Source organism: Nyctibius grandis, chromosome 2 (genome assembly GCF_013368605.1).
Source record: "Nyctibius grandis isolate bNycGra1 chromosome 2, bNycGra1.pri, whole genome shotgun sequence".
NCBI classification, from domain to species: Eukaryota; Metazoa; Chordata; class Aves; order Nyctibiiformes; family Nyctibiidae; genus Nyctibius; species Nyctibius grandis.
In genome coordinates, this window is record NC_090659.1 from 48412769 (window position 1) to 48440173 (window position 27405).

Here is a 27405-nt window from a genome sequence, read left to right on the forward strand (position 1 = left end):
ATTGTCCACCTGTAAATATGTAGTGCTCCTTGAGATGTCCCAGAGTATCTGGCCCAGCCTCCAGCTGTCTCTCCAGAGACTGCCTGTGTGCCATAGGACCTGCAACATGATTGCCAAGCTTGTGCAGACATTTCTGTTGTCCACTGAAATGTTTCAAATGATATTCAATGCCTGGATGTAGGCAACTGAGCTGAGCCCTCCTATGCCTTCCCCCGAGTCACCAGAACTTCACAGTCGATATTGGACACCATAAGATCAGGCATAGGATCTGAGGTTTGCACAATGCCCAAATACATGAATTCTCCTTTAAATGCTCTTTAGGAACCTATATTCTTCCACAGAGCAAGACTTTGTTGGCTGCCACCTCTCATACTGAGAGTGTAGTGTAGGTGTCCCGCTTTGCTGATGGACTTTGCTACATGGTGTCACTCTGCCTATGAAAGAAACATGGAAAGCACTTTCTACCTGATGTGATATATTACGTTTAGGAGTTACAGACTGGTATGGCCATTAATCTCATGACACTACTTCAATTTTTTCCATACTCTGATTGCAAGAAGTTTCCTATTGTAATAGTAAACTATAGATCTCTAAAGTGAGTGCTTGGAGTAGGTTTAGATCCTAATGGTTACTGCTCAGGAGAAGAGCACTATTTTTCTCTAGGGGACAGATCCACCAGAGAAACATGAAGTGACATCCTCGTGAAGTTCTGTTCTAATAAATTTCCAGACTTTAGCTAAGTATATATAAAAGATGGATCTCAGCAGTTTGTTACTAACTGGAGATTGATCCTGCCTGTGAAGGATGTGAGCTTTCCTGGGGCTGAATTTGCTGTTCAGGATGTTCACAGTGATTTGTTTTTACTTCAGAGCTCACAGTTTGATCTCTGAGGCATGGAGAAGATTTGAGTCAGGCCCTTCTAGTCAAATAACATGTTCCACAGCTCCGTATTTTTTAATAGTCGCAAAAACCATGTCTCTGTAGAACAAATCATATGACCTAGTTTTAGGTAGTCCTGTGAGGAGCAGGAAGTTGGACTCAATGATCCTTATGAGTCCCTTCCAACTTGAGATATTCTATGATTTTATGATTTTCATTACAAATAAAGCACCTGATGATACATTAAGGATATTGCCTTGATTATGAACCAGCTCTTACTCTTGCTGATGTCTTTGTTCTTCCTAGGTTGCTGCAAATGGCTTGGACAAACAGGAGGGGGTTTGCCTGGATCATATACTTTGAATATTTGACATTTGTAATTTACACTGGGTGATCCTTACCTTAGATCAATACTTGGACATTTCCCCTCCTTGATTAGATGATAAAATTTAATGAGAGAAAAAAGGTACAAATAGATAATAAAGAATAACAACTGTTTACATTAATATTGCATTACATGTTACTTACCTCAAACCCAAACAATAACAAATCCAATGTCATTGACAAGCCACACACAGACACTGTCAAATGCAAGCTGAGTACAACCAATTTTTTGCCAAGTCCTTACATTGAACCATCCAGGCAGTTCTAGCCTGTACTGCCATGGTGTCTCTAAAACATAGAGGTATTTGTATACACAATTGAGGTTTTTTTATAAGCCACAGGGACAAAAAATGGTAGAGTCTCTTTTTCTACCTCTTTTCCTTTCACTTAAAAATTACACTCATTCAGTAGATTTCTGCAGAAACTTTACTTAAGATTTTCCTTAAGTACCTTTTTGAATAAGGGCCAAAGATCATAAAATTAAGAACTTAGGACTACAGAAATCAAATTAATAAGCTAGTGTGCCTGGGGGAGCATATAAGAAACCACCATAAAATAATAACAACAGTAATGCTCACATATGTATATAATATGGGGGGGTGTGCACGTGTGTGTCTGTTTGCGTTCCTATTTACAGCCTCTCTTGGAAAGGTGTATTACACAACGTATGTTAGTAAAGCACCCGTGAAAATTATTTCTAGACGACAGAGTAGAGACCATACAGAACATACTAACATTAATAGCAGTCAGTAACAATTTCTTGTATCAGGTAGACTCTCTCTCACGTCATGTGCCTCTGATGGTGGCTGCTGGCAGGACTGAACACCTAGGGTGTGATGGGCTTTTTGGGAGATACTTGCTGGTACAAAGGCACCACCTGAAGGGATTGTCACATTCTTGTGGAGCTGGTTAAAGTCTCCTACAGGGAAACTTTTTAGAACCTCTGTTATGCATAATTTGCATTTACACATAAACACTTTCAGGGATCCTGATCCAGAGTCCAATGAAACAGTGAAAAAGTCCATTTTCTTTGATGAGTGCTGTATGGCCTCTAATTGTTTTGGTAAATTCATGCCTTAGTTGAAGTCCAGTTCAGCCACTCAATTGCACGATGGCAAACCTCAGCTCAACTTGTTCACAGCTTCCAGAAATCAATTGTATAGCTAAAAATGGTAAGATCTTCAAATAGTCACAACATGGAGTGTTTGCCTTCTGGTTTTTAGAACCTATAGATCCAAATGCACTTACACCCCATTTTTAAGTTGTTCCTACATCTCTAAGACTTAGAAATTCATTTTGCTTTTGTTAATGAAAACATGGACTCTTGCATAGATGCTTGCTCCAAGGATCTAAGGCTTTTAGACAGACTTATTTAATGAAAGCACCAGGGTTAGCTTGTGTTGACTTGTGGTTAACTTGTGTTAGCTATGCTAAATAAGGCTGAGCCATAGATCTGGGGGAAACAGTATCACTGAACAGTAAATTTGGCAAAAACTGATTTTCTAAGGAGTAAGAATATTTGCCAAGTCAAATCAACTCTTACAGACTGTTTTAGCCAAAAAAAAATGAAGAAGAAATGTCAAAAATGTCAAAACACTTCTCAACATTTTTCGAGTGAAATGTTTTACTTCAGAAACATCGACACCTTGTATCCTCATTTTCCAAATAAGACACTGAAATTTTCTATTTGGAAAGGCACTTTTTGCTTATAAATTGAACTGAGCTTCAGAAAGGAGACATCAGAAAGGGTTAAATAACCTCATAATTAAACACAAGGAATTGCCTCAAACCAAGCTGGTCTTGGCATTGTTTTTTTAAAAAACAAAATCTTCAAATCCATTGTAACTAGTTGCAAGCAAACCCATAGCTTCTTAGCTGTGAGAAGATGGCTTAGTAGTTTGAAATGATTAGGAAGGACTTGTCTTCCTAAATTTGACTGCCAGCTTTGACAACGTTTCCTCAATGACCTTGAGTACATCACTCAATGCTTCAGCTTCCTCGTCTATCTACTCGGATTTTACTAGGATTGTATCGAAATCATCTCGTGTCAAGAATATTCATTTACCAGTACGGATTGTCATTTACTTATCAGTTTATCTGTGACAAGGCTGTCCTGTAATGTCATTGTCATCTTATTAACTGGGAAAGTAGAGCTTTAGGTGTATTTTTATCCCACTATGGATTACAGGAGTTTGGCTGGTGTGGTTATTTCCATTCCTCTAAGTAATCACATGATTTTTCTAGTGTGTTCTATGCATTCCTAAACTGTTCCAGTTCACATTTGCCCCTCAGTAGCACTTCCTTCAAAAATAATTGTATTGAGCTGTGGAAAATAATAAAAAGAAATGTCATGTACGCATGGTGCAGCACGCAATTCCTTCCCTGATGGGGGAAGGTTTCTCTCACAACCTACTGCATGCTCATGCCTTTTGCTTTCCTCGCAAGGAAATTAATTGAGTTCCCACAACCAAGATTTAACCGCCAGTAAAATACCAACCCGCTGGCACAGGTCATTACCAGCAACACAAAGCAGCTCATACAGCAGCAGGTACTTGTGCCTAATCTGTGATCTGGGACCTCTCAGAAGTTTTGCAATATCAATTACTGGGACTAAGCCGTCGGGAAGGTATTTGTGCGCAGCAAGTTTCCAAATTCCCTTTCTCTTTGTATCCCCCTCACTGGACCCTACCAGCCTATGGGCTGCCTGGTGGCACCTGGACAGGGACAGCACGAGGCCTCTGCTCCCAGCAGACATGGGACATAGCATTGCTGCCCGGCGCAGCGGCAACCCTAAGTACTGCGGTTTTTCAAGCATTGGCTGACAAAAACTGTCCCTCTTTCAGCAACGCGCAAGGAGCAAAAATACTGACCAATTCCCAATACCCACGAGTTTCATTTTGTAGCAAATGGAAGAATTTTTCTCCTAAACTATAAGAACCTGAAGAAATGTGTTTATCTAACTTATGCATGGATTATTTCCCACAATACAAGTCATCTCTGGCTGCATTTGCACTGTTCCTAGGACCAGGAAAACCCTCCAGCTCAGTCCTGCCAGGCTCTTCCTCAACTCCTAAGTAAAACCGCATGAGGACTGTTCTCTCTCACATCCCCACAGTTAAACTCACTTTCTCCCCGAGTAGGGTGGCCAAGTCCAAACTGCCTTTTGGGAACAGTCACAGGCAGACGCTGGGCTGCCTGGCAGAGCACGTGGCTGTCCCAGCCAAAATCCGTGCCCAGCCCCTTGCTGAGGCTCCAGTCCCCGTACCACTACTGGACCATCTTGGGAGGCACCAATGAATTTGTCTGGGAGAGAAAGGCAGGATAACGCCGTTACCATCTCAAGGATGGGACACTGACATTAGCAGAGCTAAATTATATGCCCAAGGTTGCAGCAGTTGCCGAGAGGCGGGCAGAGGGCCAGGGCGCTGCCTGGCCGCCTAATCGCTTTTGTCACAAAACTGTCTTCTGAAAATGAGGAAGAGCCTCAGTACGCATCCTACAGCCTCTCTGGAGCACAAATGATCGCAGCAACACTTCAAAAGCGTGAAGGGGTAAATCTTCAACTGGTGTGAATTCAATGAAGCTACGACAGTGAGTAACAGGAGAGGGTACCTACCTTCTGTCTGTGGAAAGCAGAGTGGCTACCAGAGACTGGGTTTGAACAGCTGATTTCATAGCTCAAGGACCATGTACTTCAGTTTTCCAGTTTGTGATGATGAGCAATGAACATAAAAGACTTCTTCCAAGCAGAAGTACATATATGTTTTTTGGGATGTTATTTGTTAAATACTTTAAATTAAACAGTAAGCTTGGCTGAGGGTAATGTTGTATGTAGCTTCACGGTTTTTATTCAAATCCAGCAATGACACCTCACAAATTCTTAAATTTAACAGGACTCCAGTACAGGCTTAGCTGCTTTGCTGTACAGAAGTGGGTTTCATCATCCATCCAAAGATAAGCAAATGCTTCATTCCTTGAATTCTTCCTGGAAAAGTGGTCAGAAAAGGCATGAACTTCCTTCTCAATCCTAATCCATATTTCTATTTTATTTATTTTTCTATTAGGACTAGAATCATTTAAAAAATGAATAATAAATAATTTATAAAATAATTCCAGATTTTTCTGTTCCTTGCTGAAACATTCACAGAATGTCTTCTATTATCTCATCCTCTTACAGAAATAAAAAGTATACTTAACTCCATCAAAGATGTGTTTAGCATGAAAAACTGTAAATTCGTAACCTGTTCATACATTTGTTAATTTCTCTTTCAATACAGGAACTTATTTCTGGAAGAAGGAATATGCTCACGTTCCCAAACTAGTAAAGCATGCTTTTAACAGGGCATCCTATTTTTTTAGAAGGGTTTTGTTTTCTAACGTGGTACCCTCTGCAATAGTCACATAAACTTAGTTTTAAAGCTGCAAATTTGGTTCCTGTTGAAATCTATGGCAAAACTGCAGTTGAATTCTCTGCTAAACGTTCAGCACCTGCCTCCTTTCACTGCATGCCAGCACGGACAACCTTTCCTTCAAATACTTAAGCTGCTTTTAAAACCTCCCATATTTTTTCTGAAGATACCACAGAAGACCGAGAATTAGTTCATGTGCTACAGCTTTTTTTGGATACTTGTAGCTGCACACTGGTTATTTGCAGGGTTCTTGTCTGTCACCGCTAAGTATAACCAGGTCTGCACATATGCTTGCTGGGTTCTGCCTGGTATTATGATATTCAGGTGTTTTTTTAACATAAAAAGACCTTGATTTTAAATAGATTAGAGGAAAGCATTTTGACTGTATTGTACTTTCAAAGAAGTAGATATAGACAGAGCTTGTTAATTTGAAGCATGAAGTAGCCCTGATCTTAAGAGATACCATTTCCTATGAAGGCACATCTCCCAGAAGCAAATCTTCCATCATTGTTTATGGTCTGTGCCAGGACAAATCCAAAAAAAACCAGTGGAAGCTCATCTTCATTGACTCTAAGGTTTGTCCTCCGCTGACTTGATGATGTGGATGATCGAACTATCAGAGACATCTGAGGAAACATACATACAGTTGCTGCTGCAGAATGGCAAAAGCAAGACACCTTAACACCCACGCTGCCACTGCTGTGCACTACACAACCCAGAGGAAAAGATTCTTAAGCAACAGGGATTTTTCTTTGGACATTTTATTTGCCTCAGGCTGGGTTAAAGAACATTTTCTCAGAGCACGTGCATCTTTTTTAGAAAAATGGGCATTATTAAAGCAGTACCTCTGCAAGAAAAAGATGTGGTAAGAAAAAAAGACACCTGAAAATTTATTTTCTTCAAAAATTCTGTGTTCTCCAGCACTGATGTTCATTTTCTTGGCCTTAAGGAAGTACTGCTACACGCATTTTAGCTGGTTAGCAAAACCAAGCAAGAACGACTGCCAGGTATTCAAAATGCCTGCGCACCTTTTCCGTGACACCATGATGAATACCGCTGTTTGCTAGAAATGCAGCGTCTGGTCACATTCCCATCAAAGTCAGAGGCAAATTTCCCATTGACTTTAACAGTGCAACACAGGGCCTTTACAAAACAGACAGGGCACCCTTGTATTTCCTGCTGAATATGGAAAAGAAAAACCTGAGTACCAAAGTCTTTGATCAAAAAGAAAACAAACACATCTTATGGGTTTTTAATAACTTTTTTCCCAATAAAAAGAGTAAAGTTGGTCGGAAATTATTATACCGGTTAGAACACAAAGCATATTTTCTTCCTAGCTAGGCATTATATCATTCAATCTATGAACACAGAGATGTAATATAAAGTAATAAAGAGGAAATACAACATAAAGTAAGATTCAGACATATTAAATTGCTTAATGAACACACAAGAGAAAAAGAGTGAGTAGAAAATATGGTTTCCTTTATTGAGAAAAATTCCTTTTCAAATGCTTAATCAATAATAAGGTTCATATTTTTTTAGAAAATTATTAAATATCTTTAATGAATATAGATTGTCATTTTTCTGCATTTCTCCGGTCTGGCAGCATCCTGGATAGATTGTTCTCTGCTTACTCTGTTTCCCTTCGGGAGCTGACTGTTCCAAGCAGTGCATTTCATAATTTCATTTCAGATCATTCTTGTCACTGAATTCTATCCAGTAAATGTAAAATACACATTTGCAAATGCACCTGGGGAAAAGGAAATCCTGTAGGATCACGCTGCTGGTAATTTGGAGATGAGTCAAATTAACATGGAACATTTGTTATCACTTAACATTTTTATGTTCTTGTACTGCAGAGTAGATTGAGGCTGTAAGAGTATTGCAGTCAAACTGCCAATATTCCTGTTTCCATGTTCTTTGACCTAAATTCACTGCCCACAGGCTATTAAATAGCTGGAGTCTAGTGACCAGAATGTAACAATGTGTAAGACCTCCATCAGTGCATGAGGCCCTAAGCCCACCTACTCCACCGTCTTCTGCCCGAGTGTCTATGGTACAGCATGCTTCTGAAACTTCTTACTCTGTGGGGTGGAATATTAGAATTATCACTTAAAGTAGCTGTCACCTCTGGAAAGCTGTGTAGCACTCATCTTCTCTCAGAATGTAGTGGGAGCTTTACATTATCTGCTCAGCATGGCCAGCTTCCTCCCAGTACAGGACTGCAAGCACCTGGTGCCAGCACAGTGTATTTGGGTAAGACCCAAACCTCTGCATGCAGTTGCCAAAGGAGGAGGGGAGAAAGGCATGGCCAATCTATAAGATGGCCTTAACTGTGGTATCAGCAGGTTTGGAGCCTCCATGGTGCTGGCAATCTCATAGGATGCAGATTCTGTGGCACAGGGACCTACGGAGATCATGGAGAGAAAACAGAAAATTCCCAATGCCTGGGGATGCTGGGATGGAGAAGAAGGCCCAAGATATCTGCAGTGATGGTGGAGGGAAAGAAGTATGGTTTGGGGAGTCCTAAGAGGTAGGTGTGTAGATAGGCACCAGTCAGGTGTGCTGGGAGACACAAAGTACCAGCAGGAGTACCACTTACCCTCTGGGGAAGAGGTGGTAGGCACAGAGGGGGAAAGGTGCAGGTGGCTCACAGGCACATGAAGATGTCAAAAAGTTTGATCACTCCTGGACTACCCCATTTCTTCTCTATTTCTTCTATGATCTGATGTCAAGAGAGCAATCCAGTTCCTACACATATGTGAGAACTGCTGTTTTGAACAGCAGGAACCCAAGAAATTAGTCCAGGGCCAGCAGACACAAACAGAGAACTTATGGAAGATGGAGGTCCTTCTGGATTGGTACCTGATTGTCAGCTGGGAGGCTTCCAGCATGGCACCTATGCTTAGGTTGTACTTATTCTTTGGCAACTGGTCCCAAATTAAAAAAAAACAAGGCTTCTATGGTGACAATAGCTTCTACAGGGTGTGTGATCTGGCAAATAGCCAGATCTCCACATTTCTCCACCCCAGACCACTGGGGATATAAGCCACCACTCTCCTTCCCTGAACAATACCCCATGAGTGCCTCTTGAGAGTTCACTAAAAATTAGTGAATATCATCTGAGGTTCGTTAAACTGCACTTTATAAATAAGGGGTGGGAAAATAACAGCGTGCAGAGTGTGGTGCCTGGTTTGAGCTGCACCCGTGGCCAAGCGGCAGGCAGATCAGGGGGGCTGGAGCCCCTCATGTACTGCGTGTGCCATGCAGCACCAGCTGCAGGGGAGGAACAGCTCCTGGAGATGCTTTTGACAGTCATGCTGTGTGGGGTTCCCACGGGACAACGGTCAAGTACTGAACGAGCTATGTCCAGGCATGTCCAGGGGGTGGTAATGGGGTGGTGATGAACTAGCCAATCATAATACAGAACAAGGGCCTTAGCTATGAGACCAACAAGATATGGGGAAAGTTGAGGACCTTGGCTATGAGAAAAATAAGATATGGGGAAGCTGAAAAACAAGAAAGAATGCAGCACCTGCAAGATATAACTTTTTAGCATAAGCCAATCAGAACTAATATAGAGGTGTGTGAACAAAGCATACTAACCAATCATAATAGAAATGACATGTACACAGAGTGTGTACAAAAATAGAATAGTATAAATGTACCCTCAATAGAATAGTATAAATGTACCCTCAGATATGTAAATAAACGAGATCTGCTTAACGATCATATTGGTCTGCGTGCGGTGTCTCCGTGCCCTCTCGCGAACACTGACAAGTGGCGCCCAGGACAAGGACTCTTCAGCCCGGAGACTGCGGAGAAGCAGCGGACAGCGGACCGAAAGGGGGATGAGAGGAAGCCAGCTGTAGAGTGCTGCCCCGGCACTGGATTTTCGCACCGGCAGGAACGGATGCGGTAAGCCCGAGTTTTGCTAGCAAAGGAAAACCTGGGTAGGGCTTCCCAGGCAGCTGGGGGAGGAATGGGGTCTACCCTGACCAAGACAGAAGTGGCAGTGGTGAAACTCCTCCAACATATACTCTCTGAGAGAGGAATTAAATATGACGAAGCTGCGTTAAAGCAGTTACTGCTTTGGGCAAAAGACAAAGGACATTTTACAACCTTTAATGATGTCTTTGAAGTGCCTTTATGGGAGAAGATTGGTGACTCTCTCTGGAATGCGGTGTCAAGTGGCGATAAGGAAGCCTTTAAATTGTCTGCTACATGGAAGCTGGTTAGTGAAGCGTTAAAGGGAATAAAAGCAGAGAGAGAAGTCACACATTCAGCTTTTATGGCTTTAGGACCGCAGGCGTCTACCACCCCCTCACTGTTTGCGGGACCAACACCTCCCACGGCCCCGGTGGCTGTACCGGTGGCAGCTCCTTTATCGCCGTCAGTACGGACAGCTCTGAAAAAAGCCGAAGAGCAGGGAGTGAGAAAAATAGATACAGATCCATCAGGACCGGTAGTGCGCCCTAAAACACGAGCTCAATTTGGACTAATTGATTCAGACGCTGAACAGGAGATTTGGCCGAAACCCCCTCCGAAACCCCCTCCCTCTCATTGATCTCTCTATGGATGAGGCTGAGCAGGAGGACAAGAAGGAGGGTAAAACTGTTTCATATCCACCTTTACCGGATTCGCTGTTTCCTGAGTCTGTTGAAAAAAGTTTACATTCCGGCGCTAAACAACCACCGTTAAAGTCTCCAGTTACAGAGTCAGCAGTACCAGAGTCACAAGGATTTAAAGGACCGTTACCATCACGAAATGGACACGAAATTGACGTCACAGAGCTTGGTAGACGACTGGAAGAATTAAAGACGGAATTGCAGCAGCACCGTTCAGCCAACGCCTTGGGACACGTGACTATGTCTCCCCAAAACCCCCCTCTGTGTTCGGGACAAGTATTAGGGCCACCTCAACCTCCTTTACAATTCCCTACTCCGCCTTTAGATCAGGGCTGGGGGAGAGGTCTGCGTCCATCTGGTAATGTGGGAGGTGAGGGAGAGAATCAGCGTCCGCCCACGTATACGGGGGAAGGTGGGGGAGGAGTAAAATGGAAAGGGATCATTCGAGATGCGTCGAGATGCGTTATTAGAAGGAGTTATAATTCCACAAGCATATCCGGTGATTGTGGGTGCGGGTCCTGAGGGAAGAAATATTTGGCAACTGTTAGATTGGAAAATTGTAAAAGAAGCATTACCACTATACTTAGCGAAAGACAACACAGGTGAGGACTGCAGAAAAGTTGTTGCAGGGATGGCAAATCGTAATGCCACCTTAACTGAACTAATGGATGCTTGCGGGAAAATAGGAACCACTACATTTCAGATGGAGCATTTAACAAAAACTTTTGCGGCGGCAGTTAAGGTTATACATTGTTATACATGCGAACAGGAAGGTCACTTTAAGAAAAACTGCCTTAAGAAGTCGAAGCTGAGTGGGAGAGATAACTCTGTTTTGATGTGTCATTGCTGTGGGAAGCTAGGGCATTTTGTGAAGCTGTGCAGGTCTCAGTATAATGCTCAAGGTCAGCTGATAACAACCAGCTGCAGAGCGCAGGGCTGGTGTTTCCACGCGGGGTTAACCTGTGCGGCTGCCAAGCCTTGGACCTGTGGCAAACAGGGATAATGCTAATGCTGATTGTCAAAAGATCATTGAAGCTTTACCTGGAAAAACAGATTTGAATGTTATGAAAAAGGCATGTGCAAAAGTGGGTACTGTGGAACATAAGGCTCACGTTATGGCTGCGGTCATACTTGGGGCTTACATCGTCACAATTGCAGCCTCTATTCCAATTGTTAGCAGAGGACACAAAATTAACAACACCACGACAGACTACTGCAGAGGTACAGCAACTGATTACAGAAGTAGAAAGCAGGCTACATTCCAAATGTGTACATCGTATTGATTTGAATTAGGAAATACAAATTATCACTTTGTTTGATAGACAAATTCCGTATGCAATAATTGGTCAATGGAATTCAGAATGATCAGATTCGTTACAGAGCTATTGGCACAGATTATCATCAAAGGACGGATGCGATGTTGGGAGCTTGTGGCCAGAGATCCTGCATCACTAACTGTTCCTATTGCAGCTCAATATTTTGAGTGGTGTATGGCTAATAGCTTTGCTTTGCAAACAGCTATGGAGAATTTCTCGGGACAGGTTGTTTACCACTTGCCCTCCCATCCTGTTATAAAATTGAGTGTGGAACTTCCAATTGCCACTGGAGTGTGGTGTACAGACACTCCCGTGGATGGAATTACCATTTTTACAGATGGATCTGGGAAAACAGGCAAGGCGGGCCTTGTCTGGTATTCTGACGGCAAGTTGGAATCTATGGTAGTACAAAAAAACGGTTCACCTCAGGTGGTAGAATTACGAGCTGTATTAGAAGTATTTCAGAATTTTCCCATTCCCTTTAATTTGGTTACTGATTCAGCATATGTAGCTGGCATTGTAAAACAATTGGATAGATCTGTTATAGAGCATACATGTAATCAGTGTGTTTTTGAATTGCTGCGAGCTCTGTGACAAGAAATTCAAATCTGAACTGCATTGTTTTATGTTTTACATGTAAGAAATCATACTAATTTGCCTGGGTTTATTGCAGAAGGCAATGCTCGACCAGACTAGACATTACTGGACTAGACTCAGATGTTATCTATTTACCTATCAAGAAGGAATATCTACAGTGGTTAACAAATCAGTCAACTATTTTTCAAGCGGCCTTACAGGACTTTACTGGACAATTGGTAACACATTTACCAAAAGATAAAAAGCTACAGTTTATTTGCAAACAGGATTGGGAGGAAAAACCTATCAGATCACAGATACCTGTGACTGGACTAACTGTTTTTAGTGATGCAGGAAAGCGATCACATTCAGCAGTTATTACCTGGCAAGAGGATGGACAATGGAAACATTACAAATTCTCAGGGCAAACTGAGGACTCATTGCAGACACTTGAACTTTTTGCAATATACCAGGTCTTTGTAAAATGGAAGGACTTACCTGTAAATATTGTAACAGACTCTCTTTATGCAGCAGGCATTGTAAATCGAATTGAAAGAGCTTTTATACGACCAATAAGAAATATGCGACTTTACACCATTTTGCTACAGTTGCATCAGGCAATAAACCTCAGAGAGATACCTTATTTTGTTACTCACATTCGTAGTCATCAATTTGATCAAGGTTTGAGCATTGGAAATACTAAAGCAGACACACTTGTGTCCTATACGCAAATATCACCAAATCTATTTGAACAAGCTCGTCTATCCCATCAATTCTTTCATCAATCAGCGAAAATGTTAGCAAAACAATTTCACCTCACCATGGCACAAGCACGTGAATTAGTTAGTGCTTGTCCTAATTGTCAGAAAATTGGCATGGGAATTGGGATAGGGGTAAATCCTCGAGGACTGAGTGCGTTGCAACTGTGGTAAATGGATGTTACTCACATTACAGAATTTGGAAGGCTCAAATATGTTCATGTATCTGTTGATACGTTTTCACATGTAATATGGGCAACAGCACAAACTGGGGAAACAGGTCGTCATGTCAAACGACATTTACTTGCTTGCTTTGCAAGTCTTGGGGTTCCACAACAACTTAAGACTGATAATGAACCAGCATATTGTTCACAGATTTTTCGTCAATTTTGTCAACTATGGGGTATTACACATGTCACTGAGATTCCGCATTCGCCTACGGGTCAGGCGATTGTGGAACATGCTCATAGTACATTGAAACAGCTTCTGCAAAAACAAAAAGGGGGAGAGGAGACTGAACCTTCTGAGAGACTTGCAAAAGCTGTTTACGTACTTAACCATTTAACTTTAGCAGGAGATAAGGAGCGATCCCCAATTGTAATACATTGGGAGGCAGTTTGACAGGGAGCAAGCTATGTGCAAAACAAAGGCAAAGTGTGGTATAGGGAACCAGGTACTAACGAGTGGTTGGAACCAGGGGAACTATTACTAATGGGTCGAGGTTGTGCTTCTGTCTCTGCAGGCACAGGAGTACGTGGGTTGTGTTAAGACAATCATTGAGAAGAGTATATGGAAGTAGTGAGATAATAAATCTAACTACTTCCAAAGGGGGAAATTGATACTGGATGGTTTAGCAACGATTTAGCAAGAGTAGGCCTCAGAGTAGGCTCTAAAAGGCCTGCTCTGTGTTACCTTTACACAGAATCAGCTTTCCTGTCAGTAACTTTCCTTTCAGCTAGAATAACAGAGAATAACAGTATGTTCTGAAGCAAACTGCATGTTTTGTAGATAGAGTTTACTTATGGGAATGTTTATAATAGGCATTATCCTACTTGTGTTACCCTGTTTGTTTGCATGTTTGCAGAAAACTGTGCAACGAATGGTCAATACAGCCTTTTTGGCACAACAACAGAGAGCAGGATTTACGGGTAACCAAGGCTGGGATTCTCTGACTGGGCTCTGCGAGACACAGGGAACCAGGTTCAAGTAAGAAACAAAGACAAAAAGGACAGGACAGGACATAGCTCGTTCAAAAACAAAAAGGGGGATTTGTGGGGTTCCCACGGGACAACGGTCAAGTACTGAACGAGCTATGTCCAGGCATGTCCAGGGGGTGGTAATGGGGTGGTGATGAACTAGCCAATCATAATACAGAACAAGGGCCTTAGCTATGAGACCAACAAGATATGGGGAAAGTTGAGGACCTTGGCTATGAGAAAAATAAGATATGGGGAAGCTGAAAAACAAGAAAGAATGCAGCACCTGCAAGATATAACTTTTTAGCATAAGCCAATCAGAACTAATATAGAGGTGTGTGAACAAAGCATACTAACCAATCATAATAGAAATGACATGTACACAGAGTGTGTACAAAAATAGAATAGTATAAATGTACCCTCAATAGAATAGTATAAATGTACCCTCAGATATGTAAATAAACGAGATCTGCTTAACGATCATATTGGTCTGCGTGCGGTGTCTCCATGCCCTCTCGCGAACACTGATAATGCTGGGGTGAGGGAAGCCACAGAAGGGGGTCAGGCAGAGAGAGAGTAACACACCCTAGAGTATTGAAGTAATCTTATTTACATATCCGAGTTAAATTTGGCTAGATTCTAAGGGCTATCACTACAGGCAGTATGCACATACCACCTGGAGCATCATCTCCTTCCATTATAAACTTCTAATGATGGTTTATAAACAGAAACGCGGTCAAGCTAGAAATAAGCTGTCACACAAAATGCTGACATCTCTAAATACCAAAAGTATCCGAGAGATAGTTTTTCTCATTAAAAATATGGCATTTGTTTTTCTCAGAGGAAGTAGAAGTCATAAGAAAAACCTGCATCATGTTACCTAATCTTTCTCATTTTCGTTTTTAATTCCCCCAGCATGGGGCTGGGACAGCTCCACTCCTTTGTACCGAGTGCCATGACAACCTACAGACCCAGCAGGTATCTGCACAGCCATTTGGCTTGTTATCTGGGGAAAAATGTACGTGCCAAACACTCCAACTCTTCTTAAACTTATTAAATATAAATAACTAATATGATTTGACCTAGATAGTTGAATGTAATGTATCATAACATCCCAATATAAAAAAACCCACCTAAATGTAAAAGCATTTACATACATTATGGAGACAAAGTAAAATTGCTACAATGAGTTCATCAGTTTTATTATGTTTTAAGAGAAGCTCTCCTTAAATGATATGCTTTCAAAGTGAGAAATGTGAATAAAGTATTCCAGACCTCAGGTACTAATTCTATGCTATAAATACAAATTTCCATGAACATTGTAGTTAAAGCGCTTAGAACATGTGTACTTTTATAAATGATATACATCACAAATCTGTTTCACCTTGCAGTTAATCAATATATGCTAGAAATTTTATGTGATACCAATGTCCAGTTTGCATTTTGCATTTGATGTGCAAACACCAACAATATCACAGAATCACAGAATCACAGAATGTTAGGGATTGGAAGGGACCTCGAAAGATCATCTAGTCCAATCCCCCTGCCGGAGCAGGATTGCCTAGACCATATCACACAGGAACGCGTCCAGGCGGCTTTTGAATGTCTCCAGAGAAGGAGACTCCACAACCTCTCTGGGCAGCCTGTTCCAGTGTTCGGTCACCCTCACCGTAAAGAAGTTTTTCCTCATATTTATGCGGAACCTCCTGTGTTCCAGCTTGCACCCATTGCCCCTTGTCCTGTCAAGGGATGTCACTGAGAAGAGCCTGGCTCCATCCTCATGACACTTGCCCTTTACATATTTATAAACATTAATGAGGTTATAAACATTAATGAGATATTAATATATCCACCTTTACTTCTTGTCCTTGTAAATTATGTTATCATTTTCACAGATAACCTATTTAAAAGTCCTAAAGATTTCCCTAAGAAGCACTATCTTTCTGGCAGCTGCCCTTTGTAAGAGAATGTAAGATTCTCATCTGAAAAACGACAGAGCTGTAAGACCAAGCCTCACACTCTTCAGCTGACTCAAGGCTTTCATTTCATTAGCACAGCTTTATCTCAGCCAAATTCAATGAATGTGTTTCTTGGTAATACAGGAAAAAGGCCTGGTACTTGCGCCCTATGACCTACGTAAAGAAACTGCTTTAAGGGCGAAGGGTTTGGGGTTCTCAGGCTGACTTTAACTTTATTCAGTTTAATTCTCCTGTTCTCTAATCAGTATTATCCCGTTCTACTGCAGCTTCCTCCTCAGACATCTCTCCAGTCTTCTTCCCTCGTGTCACTGAATTCCCAATGCCTTTATTTTGTATTTGATTTTATTTTCTTCCCTTAAATGTCTCTCCAAACACTTAATTGCTTTTTCAGTTTCCCAAATAACATCCAGAGATGTTCAAACATCAATGGCTTTGCTTCCAGCTACTGACCAGCCATATAAATCTGTTCACACACCACAACTCTCTTAATGAAAATTGGGTTCAACTCTGTCCCAAACTTCAATACAAAATCTGTTTGAAATCTGCTGATTTAAACCAGTGTGCCACTAAAAACACAGCTGTCAGTGCAAAATTACCACCTTTGTGACCCTAATGTTTTGACACATTTGAATCTGTCAGGAAGTCCAAAACAAATTAATTTCATTTGTAGCTCGGAGACAAATAAAATTAATTTGGGTGGAGGTTTCCCCATAAAACTAATTCCATTAGACTCACCGCTGCCTTTCATCTGGTACCACACTCATTCATCTTTTGCCCAGAAACAGGAAGAGGAGGCTGCTTCTTCTGCCATCCCTGATTCAGACCACATGAGCTCCAGTGAAGATGCACAAGTTAGCTTGAGGCTGGAATTTGGCCCACAGGAGCTGGTGAAATCACTTTTTCTCTGCCTGAGACCAAACTACGCCCACAGAAGTACAGCAGAAAGAAGAACTGTAGGAAGACATAACTAAACTGCTTGTACATGTTGTCCTCTGTGGAATGTTCTATACTCTATTAAGTTCTTATTCCTCTGCTTCAGGACAGTCTAAGAGGGGGAAAAAAAAAAAGATAAACATTTAATTAATATGTGAGAATATGTCTCAAGGTCATCCCAATTACTTATTCTTAGGACTTTTCTTTTTCGGTTTGCAGCTGTTGCAAGAGAATTCCTTTCACTGAAGTATCCCCCGGCTGCAGTTTCCAACAGCAGATCTATTAACTGGAACTGCATATCAAGACTACCAGGTATGCACAGCTGCACTATAGAAATGTACATTATCTGGTCATCTCTTGCATGTTATCCCATATTATTTAAAGTTTAAATGAGTGTTTGAAAGAGGAACATGGAGTATAAGATTGAGAGAAAAAATATGTAAAAACAAAAACATCAAATAATCCCTGCTGAAGATATTTCTAAAAAAAAGAGAGCCAGAGAAATGAAGACACATATGACCCAGGGTTAACTGTACTCAACTATCTATGAAATATATGCCCATTTCCCTGAGGAGAAACAGAAGAGCGAGAAGTGCGTCTTCAGCAAAGGAGGAAGACCGACTGAATGACGTGCACGCACCATGAGCCACAGCCCTTGGAGACCCAAACCAAACAGATCACTGCTCGTATGAGAAGCAGCAGGTAAATAGGATAGAAAACGTAGAAGTTCCATGAACAGCAGGACTATGGTCTGACATTGCGAGGGTAATAAGCAAAAGCAAACAAGGACAGTACGCGATGTCAATGGTAGAGAAATCGGCTGCATTACATGCATAGGCAGAGGTACCCGCTTCTGGGAATTCTGCATTTTGGGAGTCACTGGGAACTATTTTTGCTGAACCAGCACCTACCAGCTCTGGAATGGTGTTCCCTTTACAGGCTGGCAATATTGCTGAAAACCAATTTTGGGTTTCAATGAGGGGTGTTGGCAAAAACCAATGGATGTAGACAGTCCCCTTCTGGTAGTCAGCTACCTGCAGCAAACTCCTGCCAGCCCATACAGCTCCAGGTCTGCGTACAGTAGTAACTGTGGTATCTCTACAACAAATTCCTTTCCAGTTCTTCAGCACTCAGCCATATGCTTGCTTCTCCTTCATGCGCACAGTGCTAAAGTTACAAACAGAAGTCACTGTAATTTACTCAGCATGCTGTCCCCTTTCCTATGCTGCTGTTGCACTGGATTGCCCTAAGCCTGGGGTCACTCTACATTTCCCAACTTGTCAGCCATTAGAGTTAGGCCAGCCTCCAAGCCCTGTTTTACACCTGCTCCTTTGGATCGGACGACCATGTGAGGATAACGTGAAAATAATTAAATGAGAAACTACTCACTCTCCTTTGGACACACGAAGGAGAACTTTTGATCAGAACAATGCCAGGGAGAGGACACCTCAGGGACAGCTTCAGTGTGTGAGAAGTCCTGAGCCAGGCTCTCGGGAGCACGCAACAGGACAGATGCACCAGCCAAGCTTCCCAAAGCATTCAGTCCCATGTGGGCATCGTAGGAATCCAAGGCACTGTTGTGCCATGTTTGCACTTTAAACACTGACCGCATGTATCCCACCCCCTTCTTCAGTGAAGGCAGCCCACAGAAAACCAAGATATTGACAGAGCTGTTTTCTTGCAGTGTTACAGCTTCTCTGTCTCTTACCTTCAGCAAAGTATTCAGTCTACCAGTGAGAACCCTCTTTTCAGTGCCAAATGAGGGAAAAAGGCTTGATATGGTATTTGCTATGTACAATGTATGTGTGACAAACAAATGAGAGTAAATTTCTGCTGCATTTAAGGATACAGACTTTGGCATCTGAATTTTCCTCCTCCCTCTATCAGCCCAACTCTGCTTTAAAACATGTTATTTTCTGGCCATCTTCACTTTCAATGCACTATTCCTCATCATTCTGTCACAAGAATCAATAGACAGTAATAGCATTACATGGGCGGGGGTGTTAGCCTTGCAATAACTTCTGGAGACACTGACATGTGGTTTATTAATTTATCATATATCTTTGACTGGCTCTTTTCCCCTTTGCCCCCTTACCTACTTTCCAGGGCCTCATGCTAAGACTGTACAGTGCTGAGACGCTATAATGCACGTCTTTATTTTACATAGATCGAGTGGTCAGGAAAAAGAATTCTTCTTTTCCCACAAATATAAAATCACCTTTGCTAAATATTACACTAACTTGTACAAGGTCTAGGAATGACGAAACTTGCTGCCTGGTTTGTGAGACAGATATACATGTAACAACATTCCTGCTCAAAAATTTAACAACTAAAACCACTGTGACAATGAAGAGTTTTGCCACATGGAAAATGGAAGATTGCTAGTTTCCCAGTGCTTGTCAGTTCTTTCTCCTAGCCCTAGAAGAAGCCAACAAAAATGCTGAGAAACTATTTACAGTTGCATTTACAGTATTTTATTCTGTCTTATAGCACAGTGCAGTTAGAAGCGGGGGGATATGACCCTATTACATGATAAAACAGACAGACTGAGAAGGCAAAAACCAAAGAAGATATGTTACGTGAGTTTCACATAATAATATTTCACAAGCAACAGTCTGTGACATTTAGAAATATGGACACATTCCTATTCCTACCACAAATGTCTGTGTAAATGAAACCAGGTTATACCAGGAACCACTGACCAAGAACACCTGCTACTCCTAACAGCCACTGCCTGTTGTACACGCTGCTTACTGACCTATTCCATAAACTGCATTTATTTCTGTTTACCAAGGTTGTTTATGCAAAACTAATTTAAAACATCAAGATCATTGTTTCATAGTCACTAACACATAGATAACAAATGTCATTTTAAAGACATGTTAAATAAAACACTCATTTGCTTTTTCAGCTCTGGCTGCCTAAATCTGCGCTTACTGTAAGGGTAATCCGCTTACATGATCAGGCAGACTTGGCAGTACGGCACATCAGTGAGAATGAATATAGTCAACTCCTGAGCTGCCTCCAGCAACAATAAAGGACATAGAATGACAACGATCCTTCCACATAAATACCAGTTTTATTTTTGCTGAAATCTAGACTTCTTGTTCATGGTATTTTTATAGACTACACTTCATATGCATTACCTTACAGGAAGCAGTTATGATGCAAGAATATTGTTACACTCCCTTTTATAGTTTTATTATGAAACAGTGCAAAATGAAAGGAAAACACTGATTCAGTAAACCACTGAGACAGCACTGCACTTCAGGAGAAAAAAAATAGTCCAGACCTCTGTTTGTAGCATTCAAAAATCTTTCCTCTGCACTACCCTGGGTTTTATTTAGATATTCAGAGTAAGGAATATTCTGCTGTGAGAGATATAGACACCATTTTTTACTGGGAGAAAAGTCTTTTATCAATGCTTGTATGAGACAGCTTTATGTTCCTCCGACATATCATTTACCTGATTTGCCATAAATGTATTGCTTGTTCAACCACCTCAAAAACAGCAACAGAAAACAGCGGCAGTGTCAGTCAGTCATGAGAGTACACGCATGTTACTGCCTCACAAGCAGCGGGAAGCCTGAAGTTTCTGTTAGAAGAGAAAACAATTAAAGCAATAGATCGGAACTGCTAATTTTAACTCTGCCTAGCCCATCCCAAATAATACAAAAATTCTCTTGTGATCTGGAAATTACTACACATTTTAAGCAACAAAAAAGGTGATGAAACATTACAAGGAGACAGAGAGGCACATGTCTTTTCATATGATAGGAGAGTATTTATATCATGTCATTATCATTTGAGAGAGAGATCTATCTGATGCATTGGTTTTGATAAGAAGGAGAGAGGTTATCCTTCCTTCAATTAATAGATAACATGGATACACACATATTTTGCTTAATTTACAGCTACAAATATACTTGCATGTCTTCTCCCAATAGTTCGTGATGCAATTTATAAGCTTCACTTCAGAAACAGCAAGCCTAATATTCCCAGTAAAGCTTTAGGAATTTTGTAGTGCTGACAGCATAACATATCACTACAAATATGACCTAGAGTCACTGCACTGGCAGTATGGGAGATACAGTATGCGCACAGCCGCCGGCATGTGCAGGTGCCAAAGAGTAGGAGAAGCTCAAAAATCCTTTCCCTTTTGCAGGTTCACATTGCTCCCATTTCCTAAAAGACAGGATTAGGCATGTGCCTGTTACACCAGCTCCTACAATGTAGGGAAACAAAAAGGATCTTTTCGCTGAGGCAGTAATGTGAGATTCTTCATATTTTCCTTTACTTAAAGAAACATTTTGAAAAGTTGTCTTGCAACTGAGGTCAAGGTTGTAAGTGAGGTTAATACAAGTTTCCACCCACGTTAAGAAGTGAAGACTCATGGGAAATGGAGAAGAGTTTTCTTATTCTCTTCTAAAATAAAATTCACCTGGGAGACCTTCGGACACTCTAGACAAGGACTAGTGCTTCACTCCTTTAACACGGCCAGAAGTATCCCATCTTGTTTCTCCAGCATGAAGAGGAACAGATACCCTGGTAACAAGCACAGATCCTTTACATCTTAAGTTACTTAGAACAGATGAATTTGAAGCTTCCTTACTCATCCTCAGAGGAGCTGTCTAAGGAGTTCAATATCCAGTTGTGTATTTTTAAGCAAATCACTTAAAATTATATCAGTAGCATACCAGCTGATGGGTGTTTTATGCCCTGTTCATATAAAAGCCCATTCAACTAACTGTGTTTCAGCTTTTGGGATGGTAGGAAGGGAGGCTTTTGTTGGTGAGACACCCAGAGTTAGCACTGAGGAATCCCTCCACATATCTCTAGCAATATAATTTTCATGTTCTTTCTTCAGCAGACAGCAGCATGGTCATTAGAGGATGTAAGAAAGAGTTTCCCAAAGCTTAATAGGCTTCTCCTTTCTACGTCTAGCAGTAACTTGTCCACAGTAAGCCTTTGTACCCACCAGTATGGGTTTGGTCTACTTAGTTTAGACTTCTCATTTTTCTCACACTGGCTGTACTTTTTCTGTCCTGAGAGGATGCCTTACAATTCCCACCCTGTACAACATCATCTGGAGTTCAAAACTCAAAGAGTTTTCACCTGGTGCTTACTATTTCCCTTTCACTTTCTCCAACCAGAATCTCCCTTCCCATCAGGCAAGGCTGGCAAGGCCATCATCACACCTATGTATTATTCTCAGCTGTATTGTGTCTTTGGCAATCAGATTATGGTAAATAAAAGGTATGGCCTAGAGAGGGTTCTGCTTTGGTTCTTAATTGCTTGTGAAGCAGAGAAGGAAAGGGATGTTTCTCCTCTCGTTGTAAGACTCAGGTACCAAAAGAATAATAATTAAGCGTGGAAATTCTATACCTACCAATCTGATATCTTTTCTAAGAAAGACCATTCTGTGATACACACATGTAACCCAATTACGTGACTGGGTTGATCTTTCTACATCTATTTCTTTCTTCCTGACTGCAAGCTAATCATTGCACTGGGCACTTACGCAAAGCAACCCCTTGGACAAATCTTGCTTGAGAATTTTGCCAAACGAGAGCTGTATTTTAATAAGTCTATGATCCAACAGACAACAAAGTAAACAGGAAAAGCTCTGCTGGAGCCAGACTCTCTCTCCATTTTTAAGCTGTTTCTGTATGTAAAGTGATTAGTACATGTGTACATATTCACGCATGGGAGAGACCAAGTTCAGATTTAACTGTCAATATGCGTAAGTGCGTACCACAGCATGCAATTTGCTGTTCATTAAAAAAGCTAATAAACAAGCTTTCTGAGTTTACTTTTCATTAGAAAAGCTCAATAAATACAAGTGCTGGCTTTCTCCTAATCTGCTCTCACCAAATAACCTCAACATAACTTATTCTACCCACTGAAAATTTTCACCGTTTATCAGTTTAAAATTGATCATTCTTTTCTTGTTTACTGTTGCAATAACAGCTCTGCAGCTGAAAGAAAAAGGTTTTATTCTTATAAATAAAAGGAACACAGTCATGTTCGTGTTAAGATATTTAATATGAGGATTGCAGAGTTATAAAAATGGAGAAGGAAACTGTTGGAGGGAGGGGGTTGCCCCTCTGCAAATTTCTATTAAATGGAAGGAACAATTCCACAGAGTATGGCTATGCAGTTCTGGCAGTTTCTGGCTGCTTTTATTCCACTTACATTTTACTGAATAAAACTGTCTTCTACTACACCTGCATCTCTATTTGTCCTACTAAAGCAGTATCTTGCTGGTTGCGACATTAAGTTTCACTGAGGTCATTGATTGATAGCTCAAGGTGTTCAACATCTCACTTTTAGATTCTGATCCAAAATATACTGAGATAGCTGATGTATTCCTTTTACCATAGTAAGTTTCACATCACAGTTCCCTGGGCAGGCCCTTTTTCCACCAGGTGATCTGTTATGCTCTACACCATTTGCACATTTGGCTGTTAAGAAATTGTGGTGTTGACAAGTGGGTACTGGTTGATGAGAAGTTCAACATGAGCCGGCAATGTGCGCTTGCAGCCCAGAAAGCCAACCGTATCCTGGGCTGCAACAAAAGAAGTGTAGCCAACCGGTCGAGGGAGGTGATTCTGCCCCTCTACTCCGCTCTCGTGAGACCCCACCTGGAGTACTGAGTCCAGCTCTGGGGCCCCCAACATATGAAGGACATGGAGCTGTTGGAGTGAGTCCAGAGGAGGGCCACGAAGATGATCAGAGGGCTGGAGCACCTCTGCTATGAAGACAGGCTGAGAGAATTGGGGCTGTTCAGCCTGGAGAAGAGAAGGCTTCGGGGAGACCACATAGCAGCCTTCCAGTACCTGAAGGGGGCCTACAGAAAAGCTGGAGAGGGACTTTTTACAAGGGCAAGTAGTGATAGCATGAGGGGGAACGGTTTTAAGCTGAAAGATCGTAGATTTAGATGAGATATTAGGAAGAAATTCTTTCCTGTGAGGGTGGTGAGACACTGGAACAGGTTGCCCAGAGAAGTTGTAGGTGTCCCCTGCCTGGCAGTGTTCAAGGCCAGGTTGGATGGGGCTTTGAGCAACCTGGTCTAGTGGAAAGGTGTCCCTGTCCATGGCAGGGGGGTTGGAACTAGATGATCTTTAAGGTCCCTTCCAACTCAAACCATTCTATGATTCTATGATTCTGTGACATGTGGGTAGGAAATTCCCTTATACCTGAGGCATACACAGCTGCACACTGCTGGCTAAGGCCATGCTCCCTTGAAGTCAGAGATGAGTCTTCCAGCAATATCAATGGGAGCTGGAACGGATCCTTCGATCAGCATACCATGGCCCACAAAGCCAATAGTATTTGTAAGCTGCTAAAGTTGAAAACTTCAGAGGGAAAAAAAGATACATATGACATGCTGGCACAGTCATAAAAAATTTTCACCTACTCACATGAGTTCCCTCCAGGTGTCGCTCTCCAAAAATATCTCTTCTACTCTTTGTGGACTTTTCTAAACATCTTGGTAAAACAGCAGGAAATTTAAGAACAGCCTTGGAAAGGGCAGTCCCATACTGTTAAGCGTTTGATACTTATTTACCATGAGTCCAGCAGGGGTCATATGAGGGACAGTGACTTTTTTTGGATACTTTTTTTCCTCCATTCCCTCACTTCTCCAGGGGCGGCACAGCTACAGAGGGACAAGGTAGGAACTAGAATAACTCCAAGGAGCCTGGCTCATCCCCTGGGCTGCCATCCATGATGTAGAGTGATAAAAAGTGCACTGTCCCTTCAGCAGCATACAAGCCTTGCTGCAACTTAGCTCTAATGATGCCAGCCCAGGACCTCAGGGACACGCAGTTCCGCACGGCCATGTTGGTCTAGCAAAGTACCTTGTCTCCTGCTCTGTCTGTGTCATATTTTCCCCACGGTGAAATACAATAGGGCTGAGCTTACTGTCGTACCCATTGGGAACTCCTGACTATTGAATGCTTGATCTCATAATCCTAACACTGTGTGGAAAAGGGTTCTGATATTTAAAAAGTTTTCCCAAAAGTATTTAATTAAGTAGGTCAGTCTCTTACCTAGGTGACATATTTTCTTCACTTTACTACAGAGCAGTCATTAGGCTGCACTTTCACGCAGTGTTTTACCATTTAAGCGATTTGCCTGCATTAAGCTAAGAAATACACGCTTGGCCTTTAACTGTTTATCTCTGGCCTTCTACATCATTGGTTTGGCCTTGCAAGTGCAAGGTGGTACCCAGCCTCAACTCCCATGGAGTTCATCCAAGCTGAGGATCTCCAGCATCTTACAAGAGATGCACAGTGCAAATCATCCTCAGGCCTTTTGTATAACCCTTTTCCTTCTTTGTTGCCTACATCTTCTGGCCCCTCTGTTCTTAAAGTGATACCTCTGAAGAGAAGTGAAGGTTTTCTGTTATATTTTGACACATACACAATCTACATGCAGTTCTACTTGATGCTTGTCTTTGCCCTACTGTTGCTTTACTGCACAACCTCTATTTAGCTGTATTCTCCAGCAGTCCACAGTCCATCAAAGTTAGTTAAAAAAATGAAGTTCCTCTCTACAGTCCAGGTGGTTGACACTGGTTTTAATTCCCTTTCCCAGATCTTAGGATTTAATCATCAATTTTCTACAGACAGTCTACCCTATAGAACTTTATTCCCAAATACTGAGGCTTAAGTTTGCTTTGAAACATAAAGTGGATTTATTTTATTTTACATTTATTTTTATATTATTTTGGTATAATTTCTTTTAATTTGAATAATCACTTGGTTTAATTTTCTGCACTGTACATATTTTCTTTTGTTCCTATCACCCAAGTAGTTGTTTAATGGTTAGCTATAAATTTGCATCTGTTTGATCTGAGGTGTCTTTCTGTCTAAAGAATTAATGGTGCTTTTGATAATATATACTCCAAAGGTATATTGTTTTGAACAACTCTTTTGACCTACTTGTTTCCATAATGTTTGAGGTTTCTGTCAATGTGATTTCTCTTTATCATTTTTCTTCCCTTCCCTTTACCAGAGGCTGATTTTCTTCTAACAACCTATTCCATTTCAGTTCAGTAAAACTCCCTTTATTTTTTAATTTTCTTAGGTTATTGAAGTCCCCAGATTCCAAAACATTAATTTTACATTTTGTCAAATAGGAGGAAGTTCAGTAGATTCAAATAGAACCAGACTGAATAATCTTACCTATGTAATGTCCTTTTTCCTTCACTTCGAAAAATTCAGCAACTGCAGATGAAATTCTTGGTCCTGTGATAGGTTGAAAAGAAAATTAAAGTAAGTCTTATTTCATTAGATCTGAAATATAAAACTCTTTGTCACTTTTCAAAAAAACCAAAAATTATTCAAATCTCTATAAGTAACATGCAGACACTCCTGATCCATCTAGTAGGAACATTATTTTAGAAAGACCCCAGTCTTGCAATCCAATCTGAACAGAAGAGCCCCTTCACTTCCACTGAAAGTCAGGGAATCTTATTAGGCACTAGGCTTACAGAGGTTTTCTGGCACTTAAAAATACACACAGGTGCATAATAATATCTTTAAAAATGTACAGAAAGTGATTTCCCACTGAAATAATTTAATTCCAGCCCATTTCAGTGTCTATAACACAACCCATTATACTTTAAATGAAACAAGCCAACAAAATTGAAACATAATTTGTTCTAAAAAAAAAATCCAAGAATTGAGATTTCTGTCCCATGGAACAAGAAAAGGCTGCTTTGGGGAAGGTTCGGGCCATGGATTCTAAAGGACCTCTGAATTTGGGGGAAAATGATTCATCTCTATGAACGCTGTCATGCATTCAGGGATGTCCTGAGTATCGTATCATTGTTTCTGCTTCCTAACAATACTGAGTGTATGTGCTCACAAAGCAGCAAAAGGCCTAATTTCACATCTGCACATGCAATCCTTGCAGCAATAGAGAATAAAGGTTGTGATTGCTAATTTCCATTTTTTAAAAAGAGACTATTTTGTTGAAAGGCAGAATAGCTTCATAGCCAATATAACAAGCTTTTAATAATTATACAGTATTACATATACACTGAAAAGGCAATGTTCAGATTCAGGTTATTACACTAGGGTAAAGCTTGGAAGATTTGCTTTCCAGGTTATATCACAGAGATGACTGCATTTGGCTTCAAGAGTAACAACATTTTCAAATTACTTTTCACAGAATATGAGAGCAGTTTCACTAAGTTTTAGCTGATATTGAATCCAACCCAAACTCAGAACTGGTACTTGCAGTATGAATCCAGTGCTCCTTAGAATTAAAACATATTTGAAAACTTGGTTATATATAGTATCATCTATTCTAACTAGACAGACTATAAATGGTTCT